General features: G+C 31.6%; 1 long non-coding RNA gene across 1 annotated transcript; it reads left to right on the top strand.

Moving 5' to 3' along the window:
• The first annotated feature begins 229 nt into the window (after positions 1-229).
• On the top strand, positions 230-1,567 carry LOC125818268 (uncharacterized). Its single transcript, XR_007442359.1, has 3 exons — positions 230-310; positions 960-998; positions 1,324-1,567. It is a non-coding gene; the product is annotated as an uncharacterized LOC125818268 (long non-coding RNA).
• Positions 1,568-13,294: the final 11,727 nt, after the last annotated feature.

Here is a 13,294-nt window from a genome sequence, read left to right on the forward strand (position 1 = left end):
GTTGTAATTGACTATAAAAAAGCGTTAACAAGACAATCACACATGAACTATCTTTTTTATTTTACTTATTTGTTTTTAATTAATCTGCACATGCGCATAATTGTCAACAACAACAATAATATGTTCTGTATAATTTTATAAATAACCGCTGAGAACATAGGGTTACACAAAATTTATTCCTATTAAATAAATTATTTTCGATAAACTTTCAACTCATTTTTCTGACAAATTTGTTGCTTATAAAAGGTTTCTCATAGTTGATAGTAGTGCAGAACACAAGGTGGCTGTAAAGGTTTGACACCAAATTAAGGTAACTTATTACTTACTATATATAATATTTGCATGATATGAATATTTAAGGGAGCGTTTGGTACGAGAAAACATTTTTTTGTCAACCAAACATCAAAAAAGATTTTCTCATAATTTGTGTCACATTTTTTTTTTCTAAAAAACTTTCTGGAATTTTTTTCTCCTTTGTGCAAAACACACCCTTAATTTGATTAACTTCATTATATTTTATAATTTCTTTGATTTTTTTAGTTTGTAATTTCTTGAGATGATGCATCGAATCTTCAGAACAAAATAAAAGTTTACGTGATCAATCATGAATCAATTGAGCTACTAAGATCTCCCACATGCGCTTGTTTTTTCTTTCAAAGTTAAGAAATTAGAAAAGTCGAAAGCCCTTTTTTTTTTTAAAAAAAAAACTTCATCCTCAGTAAAATGAAGATAAAATTACTCAAAAGATTATACTATAAACCAATACAAAAAAATAAAATAAAATGGAACTTTGTTTAGGAAAATTAGTAAACTTGTTTAATTGGCAAGTGAATTGAATGCAAACTTATCAGCAATTAAAAGACATATTTTTTGTTCTCTTTTATTTTTCCTTAAGATAATTGATTTAAGAAAAACAAAAACAAATTTTCTAAATATCGACATGATTTTAATTTTTACAGAAATTATGGAGGAAGGCAACAGCTCATTCAAATTTTCAGGTATGTGCTCTACAAGGTCTCAATTTAATTTGTTAAATGACTAAAATAACTTTGCCGCTAAATATATATTTTTAGAGACAATTAACACTCTTTGTAAATGTCCCTGAAACCTATAACGACATTTGATCAAATGACAATTAACTAATACTGATAAATATTTTAGCACTCTTTGTTATGTACATTTATTGACGCTAAAAGCTACTCATTTTTGTAGTGACTTAACCTATTGAAATGTATCTAATACATAGTTATATGTTATATATAGGATTATACACTATTTATACAATATCAATACATTATATCGATACATTACATATTAAATCAGGTAAGAAAAAGAAGTCAGATCTTGCAAAACTTCAAAAGGAACATGATGAGAAAATGGCAGCCATAAAAGAGCTTAAGAAAAAGAGAGAAGAAATGAAGCTTCAATTGTCAAAGGAGAATATTTCTGAGGAAAAGAAAGAGACTTTCAGAAAATTGACTGAGAAATATAAAAAAATGAATGATGAATATAATTCCCTTTTAGGTTAGTTTAAAGGGAAAAGAGTAGTATCTTACTAATAAAATTTATTTTTCGTTGTTTCATAATGTATCGTTTTATATTATACTAGTTATTATGTTATATATTGTATCATGCATGTTCTTGAATCAACAACAATATACCTTGTAGATACTATGCCTAGTGTCCCATGAGTTTGAAGTGTTACATCACCTACATTGTGGTGTTGTAATAATAACAATAATATATCAGTGAAATTCTATCGTTAGAATTTGAAGAGGCTATGATATACACAATTTTTTATCATGTATCGTCGCTAGTGAAATTGTTAATTTGTTGTTCCAAGGTTACTTTTGTAAATTGCGGATCCTGATGGCCTGAAGTGGTTCTCTATTATCACTAATAAAAAGGTGACTTTCATAAATTCGAGATCAAATTAGTTTTGTTATGGCTAGAAGTAGATAATCTACCAACGACAATAAATTCAGTGTAATTTCGCAAGTGATGTCTGAAGAGGGTGATGTATAGGTAGTTTTACCCCTACCTTGTGAACGCAGAGAGAATATTTCATATAAGATCTAGTTTAAGTTCTTAATATATTCATATCACTATTAAAAATACTGAAATTAGCTATGAACTTCGTCATTAATTCGTCACTATTTCCCTCCAAGATAGGTAAAATCATGTGGTTCCATGTTGAATTTGGCCCTCCTTTCCTTTTTTCTATGTACAAGATACTATGTTAGAGATCTCTGCAATTTCAATTATGGGTGTACAAAGAAAATCGATAAACTGCACTAAATCGATAAATTGAGTCAAACTGAAAAAAAAGTTCGATTAGTAATTTAGTTTACTTTGGTTTTGTTATGGAAAAAAAATTCCATCATAATTAGTTTGGTTGGGTTTTAACTAAAAAAAATGTCAAACAGAATCAACTCAACTCAATATTACATGTATATTATTTTTAAAGTATTTACATTAAAATATTTATTGTAATGTAACTTATGCTCTCTCTGTCCTATTTTATATGAATTAGTTTGACTTAACACGAAAATTAAGAAAGAAATGAAGACTCTTGAAAGTTATGATCTAAAATAAGTGATAAATATTTGTTTGACTATAAATCATTTCATTAAAAAATGAGCATTTAAAAGTTAAATTGTTACTTAATATAGAAATATGTCATTCTTTTGGGGATTGACTAAAAAGGTAAGTCATATAAACTGAGACAGGGTGAGCAAATATTTTTAAAACTTTTTCATAGTTTTTATTTTTCAATATATTATTTCAAATTTGTACTTAAAATTTTAAATGATTCAATAAGTTTTATAACTCATAATTAGTAATTCAAATAAAACAATCAAAATCAAATCAATACTAATACTAACAAAAAAAAATCATTTCAATAATAGGAATGACTACAACGTTGGATATATATTCTTAGCAAAACTACTTGATTAAACAAACGGGCTCTACTATATCCACTAAATCTCACTATACTTTAAAATAACTAGATAATCACTCGCTCTCTCGCTTCCTCTTTCTCACCTTTAGCTTTCACTTGGTGATATCATCCTAATGGTTACTTCACATCACAAAATCAAGAGTTTTTCTCCCTCGATACATCCAGTAGTAGCCTCCGAAACAAGTCCTTAACAATTAGACTATGATCTCATCAAATTGAGTAATAGATATACGTATTTGGATAATTATATCTTAGTCTTTGTCTTTTTTTAAATATGTAATAGTTACACAAGATACATGTATCTATGCATAGATACATATATCTGAATAATCTATATCTTTGTCTTTGTCTTGTTTTAAGTATGCATTTATGCACAAATATACTAGATACATCACATAATTGATACTGGATAGATGTACTTATATATGCACATATACACTAGATGCATCACAGATACACTGGATATATCAGTGCTCACTTAGAACCAATATAACTATGCACAGATACACTGAATACATTAATTATGTATTTTTTTTAATACTGAATATATGAAGCGGATATTGAATACACTAGATATATGATATTGGATACACTAGATAAAATTAATACACACATATACACCGAATACAACAATGCATATTTGATACTGAATACACATATACATTAAAGTGTGAAATGCAGATACACAAAAGTAAAGGGATAAAAGAGGACAAAGGGAGAGCGAGAGAGGAGAGATGCGAGATACATTCTCTAGATACAGTATATCTAGAGGCAACTCAATCAAGATAAATAATTATAGAAATTATGGACGCATTGAGTAATTACTTCCTATGATAACGAGTTTTATGTTGTTTGCTCTATATTCTTTAGTTTTGCATTGGTTGAGTAAGTTAAACACATAATGTCACGATCTAACCCACCGGATCGTGCGGGCATCTACATACTAACACCTAAGTAGGAGAACCCTCATATCCCAATAGTCAAAACATGCGGAAAAATTAAGTAAGCAGACTAATAAAGAAAATCATGTAATATCTTTTATAAAACAAGAATTTTTAAAAACAACTCAGAGTTACTTGTAAAGAAATTAACACTCCCGGGATCTAGTCTAAACAGGTACAAGAGCTACTAAGAGTACAAAATAAGATATAATAATGAAAAGACACAGCTCCCACCATGCGGAAGGAAGAATAGCTGCTGGAGATTTCCCTCGTCTTCACCTAATGAAACATCACCGACCCTTCATCCAGACTATGCCAAAAAGGCATAGCAAGAGTAGTATCAGTACAAAATCACACGTACTGATAGGCATCATCGGTCAACCCGACGCCCACCGCACAATATAAGAATTCAACTAGTAAGAACATACAATAAGCCACTCGCTTCTCCACCTTTACCCTCTCTTGAATACCTCAGAATTACACTAGTACCCTTACTGCTAACCACCTTCTCCGTCAACCAACTTACTAGGTTCTTGATCATAGCCTAAACATTCTAACACATAGAAGAGTCCACGAATACAACTACAAGCATTCCGACTAACCGCCCACGACATACCCTTACTTTCTCTTTTATATTACCTAGCCTTTGCCACATAGTACATTATGTCAAGCTTTCTAACTACTAACCACGAATCCTTTTCTCCAAGGTGAAATCCACCTGTAACACCCAAGAAATTTTTTTTCGAACTAAGACTCGAACCGTTCTTCGTAGTGAGTGAGATTTTACCAAGGAATTAAAAATTTATCAAGTGTTGAGGTCACTAGATGTAGCACCTTGAGTTCCAAGAATTAAATTGGAAATAGCAAAATCTGAAATTTTGCAAGTAAAGCTAAGTATGAGTTTTGGGTTGACTTCAAATGACTATAACTCCTAGATCAGGATGAGTTAGGTGTGCTACCAGATACCGTAGGAAAGACTTTTGAATTATCTTTTCAACGCCGCCAAGTTTGCTAAGTTTTGAGGTCGGATGAGTGAGATATGACCTTTTGAAGTTAGGCTGTCCAGTTAAGGAAAGTCAAAACCGGATTTTAGAGGGTATTTTGGTCTTTCCTTACCCATCAGATTTACTTCGTTTTTAGTAATATTTTAGGGGTCTAATCTGACTAGGTTCAGTTTTATAATCCTAGTTTATGCCTAGGGTTTTAATTGAGAGTTCAAGAAGAGAAAAGAAGAAGAGAAAAGAGGAGAAAAGAGAAAGGATGAAAGCGCTCGTCGAGATTGTTGCGGATTTTCGCCATGGGTTTAATCCCTAAGAGGTATGTAAGCTTCCATAGTGTTGGGTTTGTTCACCCACACGCCAAGCATGTTATTTTCAGCGCAAATTTTATTCTTGAAGTTGAAAGATTTGAATTCTTGATGAGTTCTTGAAGTTCATATCTTAAATGTGAAAACATTTACTTTTGGGAATACTTAGTTCCCATATATCATTTTAAAGAAAATGAACTTTACTCTTACTCTTTACTCAACTTAAAAGCTTAATTCTTAAAACAAAGTTTAAACATTTGTAAAAGACTTCTTAAAATATGGTTCATGCCAAATGATGGACATGAACGACTCAATGCAAGGTTTTCGATAACCATAGATAGAACTCAATACTTGGAACTCAAGAACTTCAATGATACTACTCATCTCAAGATTTTTTGACTTATAGTGTTCATGCGGAAATATGAGCATGAAATATTCAACTCAAGTACTCAAATATGCTTCTCAAAAGGGATTAGCAACTCAACACTTAAATGCTTAGAACTTGAAAATACCACTTATCTGAAAGATGCTCAACTTACGAAGTTCATGCGAAATTATGGGCATGAAACAACTCGACTCGATAGTGTACATAACTATATGGAACTCATGTATACGACTCTTCTTATTCTCTGACTTACTTCCTCAAAACTTAGTTCAAATCGATAGTTGATCTCAAAGGATTCACAATTGAACTTAAAGGCTTTCTTGAACTCTACTCTTAACTCTCTCTTGAATGTGAATTATGAATTCAAGAGTTATAGTTCATGAAAAGAAAGATTTCATGATAACAAGGTAGACTCATGAATACATTATTCTCACTCTCATACTCACTTGCTCGAGTCTTGAAACAAGTTATTAGAATTTGTAGAAGACTCCTCAAAAAGACAAAAAGGGATTTTCTGAAAAATGTTTGAAAGAACTCTCAAGACTTGACTCTCAACTCTACCTTGAATGTGATTTATGAATTCAAGGTTGTGATTTGTGATAGGAAAGGTCTCATGATGTTTAGGAATGATTTTAGATCGCTAAACATGATAAAAGACTGAAAACCAATATTTGAGAGTGGGTCCGCGACGCGAAGAGGCTTTTAAAATTTGGTTTTGAAAACGTCTTTTGAGGCAGAGCACCTCGTGTCAGCTCCGCGACGGGAAGCTGAAATTTTGAATCTGGGCACTAGGCGCGCGACGCGCGACCACATTCAAATTTTGTTCGACGAAATTTCTTCTTCGGTTTCTAACCCCAATTCGCCTAAATTCGATTCTTTTCTCAATCTCTCTTTAGATTTAGATACCCAACACATATACACTAGAATCTAACTCTAACCCCTCTATAAAAATCGACACATTAACCTCAAGAACTCCTCAATCTCAGCCCAATTCAAGAACGAAAGCAAATTCATGAATAGATAACAAGAACATCAAAGCTTCAACTTTTAGAACGAATTTAAAGCTGAAATTAACATGATTGGCGTGTGGGTGAACAAACCCAACACAATGGAAGCTTACATACCTGAAAAAATTATCATCTTGAAGCAACTTCAAGGAAAACCTTTGAAGAAGAACCCTAGCCTTAGTTTTTTTCTTGAATTTCTTGAGCGTAGAATCTTTGGAGTGAATGAGAGGGTTACATTTAAGAAAACTGGTATTCTACACGTTTAGGGCAATTTAGATGACCTCCTAAAGGTTTTTTAGGACTAAAATACCCCTAAAGAAATAGTTAAAACGAGTTGGGAGTCGGAAAGATCTTTCACCAGGCAGTGAGGTCCGTGTTGGCTCCGCGTCGCGGAGCTATCGCGAAGCTGCTGCCAGGTTTGCGCGACGTTGGTAAATCCGTCATAACTTTTTACTTAGAGCTCGGATTTGAGAAAACTCGGTGGCGTTGGAAAGATAATTCGAATACCTTTCCTAAGGTATTTGGTAGCACACCTAAATCATCCTGATCTAGGAGTTATGGTCGTTTGAAGTCGACCAAAAACTCATACTTAGCTTAACTTGCAAAATTTTAGATTTTGCTATTTCTGATTCGATTCTTTTTGGAACTCAAGGTGTTACATATAGCGACCTTAACACTCAAGAAATTTTAAATTCCTTGCAAAAATCTCACTCACTACAAATAAGGGTTCGAGTCTTGGTTCACAAATTTTCTGGGGTGTTACATATGTATCCCTTGATTGTGCCTGGATGCTGCGGGTGGGGAAGTATGAATGCTCGATCATATTTTCATCTATAAATATGTTGGTAATCACACCTGCAGCGTCGAACATGCCACACACAACCATAAAGAAATCTCAATCAAAGTCGTTACGTTGCATTATGTGAAATTTGTATCGAAACGGAAATGGTCCAGACACTAATATAAAGAAATTCAGAGAGTTTATTCTCAAAGAATTCCATTATAGTTTGAGCATCTACGAGTACTATTCACCTATGCATAAAGTCGACGTCTACTTTATTGCGTACTCAAAATTAACTAATAATGTTATTCTTGTTGAGTTCGAATAGTGTATGCTACATGAATTACTAGATGTGAACATTCTTTCACCTTTATTGATACCAAGTTCGAAAGAAATAAAAGAAAATGTGTTAAGGATGTGGTGAGACTTTCAAGATCAAGAGAAGGAATAAGTATTCACTGTGTAATAGTTCCAGACACAAGAAAACCATATGTAATAACAATAAATCCTAGATAGACTTGTCCTACTTTGTTTTTGTAACTCAAGGTAATGTATGTAATTTGAGACTCTGCAGTTTGCTATAATTAGTGGCATGTTAGTTTTTTCGACTTTATTCCCTTTCTATAATTAATAGACTAAAATATAGCATATATTATGCATATTGTCTATTCGATTTATGTATTACTTACTACATAATGTATTCAAAATTTCTATATATATGATTAGATGAATTTATACTAAACAAATTAAATGATCTACGGGGTCTACGATTGACTGAGATCATTATTATCAAAAAAGAAAATAATTAATTAATTAAAAATAAATTATTGAAATTTACACAACTAAATAAGCTTAAACAAGTCATAAGATCATATAAGAGTTCACATACATTGGGGACGATGATTAGAGGTGTGTAAGCATGAGTAGTGGTTAGACAATCAACATTCTCACAGTAATGTTGATCAAACACAAGTATGTTATGAGGATTTCATTTGTTCAACCACAATTCATTCTCATAAATCTCTGATTACTATGCGTAATTTATGCGGACTCTTATATGATCATATGACTTGTTTAAACTCATTTAGTTGTGTAAAATTTAATAATTTATTTTTTTATTAATTAACCATTCTCTTTTTAAAATTCTACTAGTTACAGTCTATACATGTGTACCATAATCTAGTAAGTTTATTATGGATGAAGGTCTTAGTATATGATAGATTATTCTTAGTTTCGTACTCAACTTCTTATAGTCAAGTCTATCCTAAGACCTTCGTCCATTATAAACTTACTAGATTAGGATACATATGTATAGACTATAACTAGTAGAATTTTAAAAAGAGAATAATGAATGAATAAAAAAATAAATTATTGAAATTTATACAATTAAGTGAGTTTAAACAAGTCATATAATTATATAATAGTTCACATAAATTGAAGATAACAATCAAAGATGTATGAGGATGAGTTGTGGTTGAACAAATGAAATCAAGAAAATGGTCTAAAAACCCCTCCAACCTATACCCGAAATCCCAACTACACACTCCAACTTCACAGGTGTCCTATCACCCCTCTGGACTATTTTAAATTATGAAATAAATGACTCCTTAAATGCTGAGTTGGCACAGAGAGTGCATTCACTCTCTTTGAGAGAGTGAGAAGCAAAAAACAAATAAAAAAATATTTTTATTACAATTAAATAATATTATATATTATTTATTTATTTTTATAAGCAAAATCACACCGTTTTAATGGAGGATATTTTCCTTTCACTTTGGAGAAGAAGAATCAGCAGTCATGATCCCATCTTTGATGGATGATAAATTTTACATTTGTTAGAGAAACTCATCGAATGAGCCGACAATGACAAGGAAATAATCATGGGAAAAGATGAATTCGCCAACAAATTCAAAAATTCATACTTGAGCTTCGAAGCTCTTTAACAATGGTTGTCCATTGATTTGTTTTTCGCCCTTCATTCGCCAATTTTTTTAGTTCAAATCAATTGATTTAGATGTTTTCAAACTCAAGAACTCAACAATGGAATTCTCATAAAGGATTCAATTTAGTCTTTACAAATTAGTAATTGCAAATAAAGATTTTCAGATTTAGATTCAAACCTAGAAACCCACATTTCTTTTTTGATTTTGACAGCTTTGTACGTCAATAGAGTTTTCTAGTTTTTGGCTCAAATCTTCACATCAAATTCAAAATAGTAATGTGTAGATTTCATACACCAAACTTAATCACACTCACGGATTCGCACAAATCCGATGAACACGATGGAGAACAATAAGTTTTTTCTTCAAATTTTCAGAAATTAATAAAGCCAAGAAAATAATTGAATGATTTTGAGGCAAGTATTATAGCAATCTAAAATTTGATGGATCAATTTGTGTATATATATCGTTTACAAGTTTTAAAAGAAAAACAAAATAAAATCGAATAAAGATGAAAGAAGGAACTAAGAATATTACAAAAAAAAAAACTGGTTGTGCGTGTCCACCACCGCAAGTTATGAATGTGGGTGTTCAATTTTAGGGTGTTATTTATTCCATTTAAAAATAGTTCAAGGGGGTAATAGGTCCCCTCTGAAGTATAAGTGTGTAGTTGAGTTTTCGAGTATAGGTTGGAGGGGGTTTAGACTATTTTCTCAATAAAATCCTCACAAAACATACTTGTACTTTAGTAAACATTATTTTAAAGATGTTAATTGTATAACCACTGTTCATCCTTACACATCTCTGATCGTCGTTCCCAATTTACGTGGACTCTTATATGATCATATGATTTGTTTAAGCTCATTTAGCTGTGTATTTCAATATTTTTTTAATTAATTAATTATTTCCTTTTGTGATAATATGCTAGTAAGAGTTATATACAATATATTATGGATAAAGCGTTCAGTTTAGAATTTATAGTGAATTTGGTTGATGATCCTCAATATAATCTAATTTATGTAGTTATTTACTTTTTGTTATATACTAATATTTTTTTTACCATTGCACCAACCCGCATATACCTTACAAATGATGGAGTGTCAATCTATACGATCCATCATTTACCAGTCACATGAGAAATAATTGATTATATTTATTGATGAGGAATGCGCAAAGAAGAACCTAAAAACTTTCCGACATTCTTTTTTATATAAATATAAAAAAAGTAATCTTTGTTTTAACTCCCTCATTTTATTGACTTCATTTTTTATTCAATTTTAAATAACTACAATGTCTCAAGCATCTCAAACATCCAATGCAGAAAAGTTAATTGCTCCATCTAAGTAAACGAGGAATGTGTTGCCTTCTGTTATGTACTTCCGTTATGTTGTCTCTCTGTCTAAGTAAACGAGGAATGTGCAAAGGAGAATCTAAACACTTTTCGGCATACTTTTCAAGATGAGGAAAAGTCTCATATATCCAATCCTGCAATCAATAGAAGAATAAATAAATTTATAGAGTCCATGTATTACTACATTAACATATAAGAGTTTATAATAAATCGATAAGATGATAGATAATATGTACCAGAAAAGTTCGTATAAACAAGATATTATTCTTCTTATTAATTTTTTTTATTCGTTCAAATCAATCTTCTTCTTCAAACAGCTCTATGATAGCTCAAACGACTTTTTTCCTAATGGATAATTCTCGAAGAAATTTAAACCAACCACTATTTTGATTTGGTTTGAATCCACTTTCTTCGACGAATTTCTTGTCAGCAGCACCGAGTACTGCACAGACCAAACTAAAACACATTTCAACTTTTGCTCCTTTCTTAATTGGTTACATTTGATCAAGCTTATCAACCTTTCAATAGTCATGTTCTTGTTCTTGCCCAACTTGAAATAAATAATTCCACAATATTGAAGGACTTTGCTTGTTTTTTATTCACGGGGTATGCTAACAATTCAACACGTTAATCAAAAGCAAATTTCTTTAAAGTTGAAACAAGTTGGCTTATCATTCACATAGAACTAGATGTCATGTAACTTTTTTTTATTCTTAGCACATCGCAACAACATATAACAGATCATTTATTTATTGAATTTAAAATGTTTCAGCAAATGTCTCAAGTGTTCAAAACACATTTGCTTGGAATCAACATAAAGCTTTTAGTCAATTAGAATTTTTCTATAATGATCACGATAAACCGCCATCTTTACTCTTGCAAAAAAAATATTCTAAAGTGATCAACTTCTTTGGATTTATGTTTCTTAGTGCTGCAAGCAGTAGAAACATATTCTTTAATGATTTTTTATCTTTAGCCATACTTTATAATCTATAAGAAAAAATAAATTTGTAGTGATCAATCTATCGACCACTAGTCTATTAACTGAAACAGAAAAGTACTATATTAAACATGCAAAACAAGTTGCAGAAATTCTTGAAAGGAAGAATGCAAAAGACATCAACCAGAACACCATTAACGTCGACTAAAACGCAGAAAAAAATTAAAATCGATAGACAATATAAACATAAAAGTTCAATTATTTTTTTTACCATTATCCAAAGCAAAACGCAATTAAAGATGCGGAATCAAGAACATGAACTCAACACATATCAATTTTTGACAAATTTAATCAAGAACAATTAAATTTTCGTAAAAATTCAAAATCCACTAAACTAAAATGCAACAAAAAAATAGTAAAATGGAGCTAAAACTGTTTGGAAAAGAAAAATGAACATACCTGAGCACAAGAGGATGAATGTTTCGACTTAGGGAAGAAGATCGGAGAAAAAAATATTTCAACTATTTGGGATACTCAAAAAAATAGGGAAGAAGAGAGGTTGAGTAGAGAGAGAAAAAATGTTGAATAATTAAATGAATTTTAAAAAAGGGAAATATTTAATAAATTATAAAAAAGGCCTTTATTGTATTTTTATAAACTTGTATTTATCTCCCAAGTTCTAAAAATGATGAAAAGGCCCTTGACCCCACAACTCAACCCCACTTTTTCACTTTTTTTTTTACCCTAACCCTAAAAATTAAATCAAAAAGAAATTTAGTGACAATTATTCAAATTAAGTTTTGGAGGTGTCCCATGCCAATTACTCTCATGTTACTTCGTGATAGTTCTTTGTGGAAGTGATGAGAAATGGGGTCGGGCCACAAGTTCTGTGGAAGGTACTACATTAATTAAGGGGTCAGATCACACGCTCTGACGTGGCAGGTTCTACTTTGAGGGGCCGGGCCATATGTTCCGTGGTGGATGCATAGATAAATAAGTCCCTCATGGGTCTCAACTGAGAGACAATGGGTGTGTATCGTTAGGGAAGACATGCATCACTCTTTATGACATTGCACTTCATTTGAATCCCTGCGATTATGATTGTTGAACTGTTATTGTGAATATGAACTCATGAAATATGTGAATGATTGACTATATGTGTTGGAAGTGTAAGTGGTGGTGCTATATTCATGCTCTATTATATTTGAGTGAGAACTGTTACGTTGGGATGAAAATCTGTTGCAAGTTGTAGTTATGGAGGTTCGGTTGGAGGGGTTTAGAGTACTGATGTTCTATACTACTCTTCCTTGAATTCAATGATTGGCTTGTTGAGTATCGTATTGTTTGGTACTCACCCCTTACTTCTACACTTGTGTAAGTTATGAACCCGAATCTTCGTGATTACTCTCTCTCCCCTTCTATGTCCAGGGCTTAGAGTGGAGATTTCTGAGGTAGCTACTAGCTATTTTTTATCCCAGCGGATCCTCTTGCTCCTTATTTATGATCTAGTTCTAATCTAGAAACAATGTCATTTGAGATTTGTATTTTCTTTCAATTATGTTGTTAAGACTTTAGATACTTGTACATGTGACAACCAAATTTTGGGGGTTTATTTAAGTTGGCTATGTTACCCACATTATCTTATTGTGTTAGAATTTCAATTCTACTATACTTCCGCATT

This window comes from Solanum verrucosum, unplaced genomic scaffold (genome assembly GCF_900185275.1).
Source record: "Solanum verrucosum unplaced genomic scaffold, falcon-dt-bn FXZP01000253.1, whole genome shotgun sequence".
NCBI classification, from domain to species: Eukaryota; Viridiplantae; Streptophyta; class Magnoliopsida; order Solanales; family Solanaceae; genus Solanum; species Solanum verrucosum.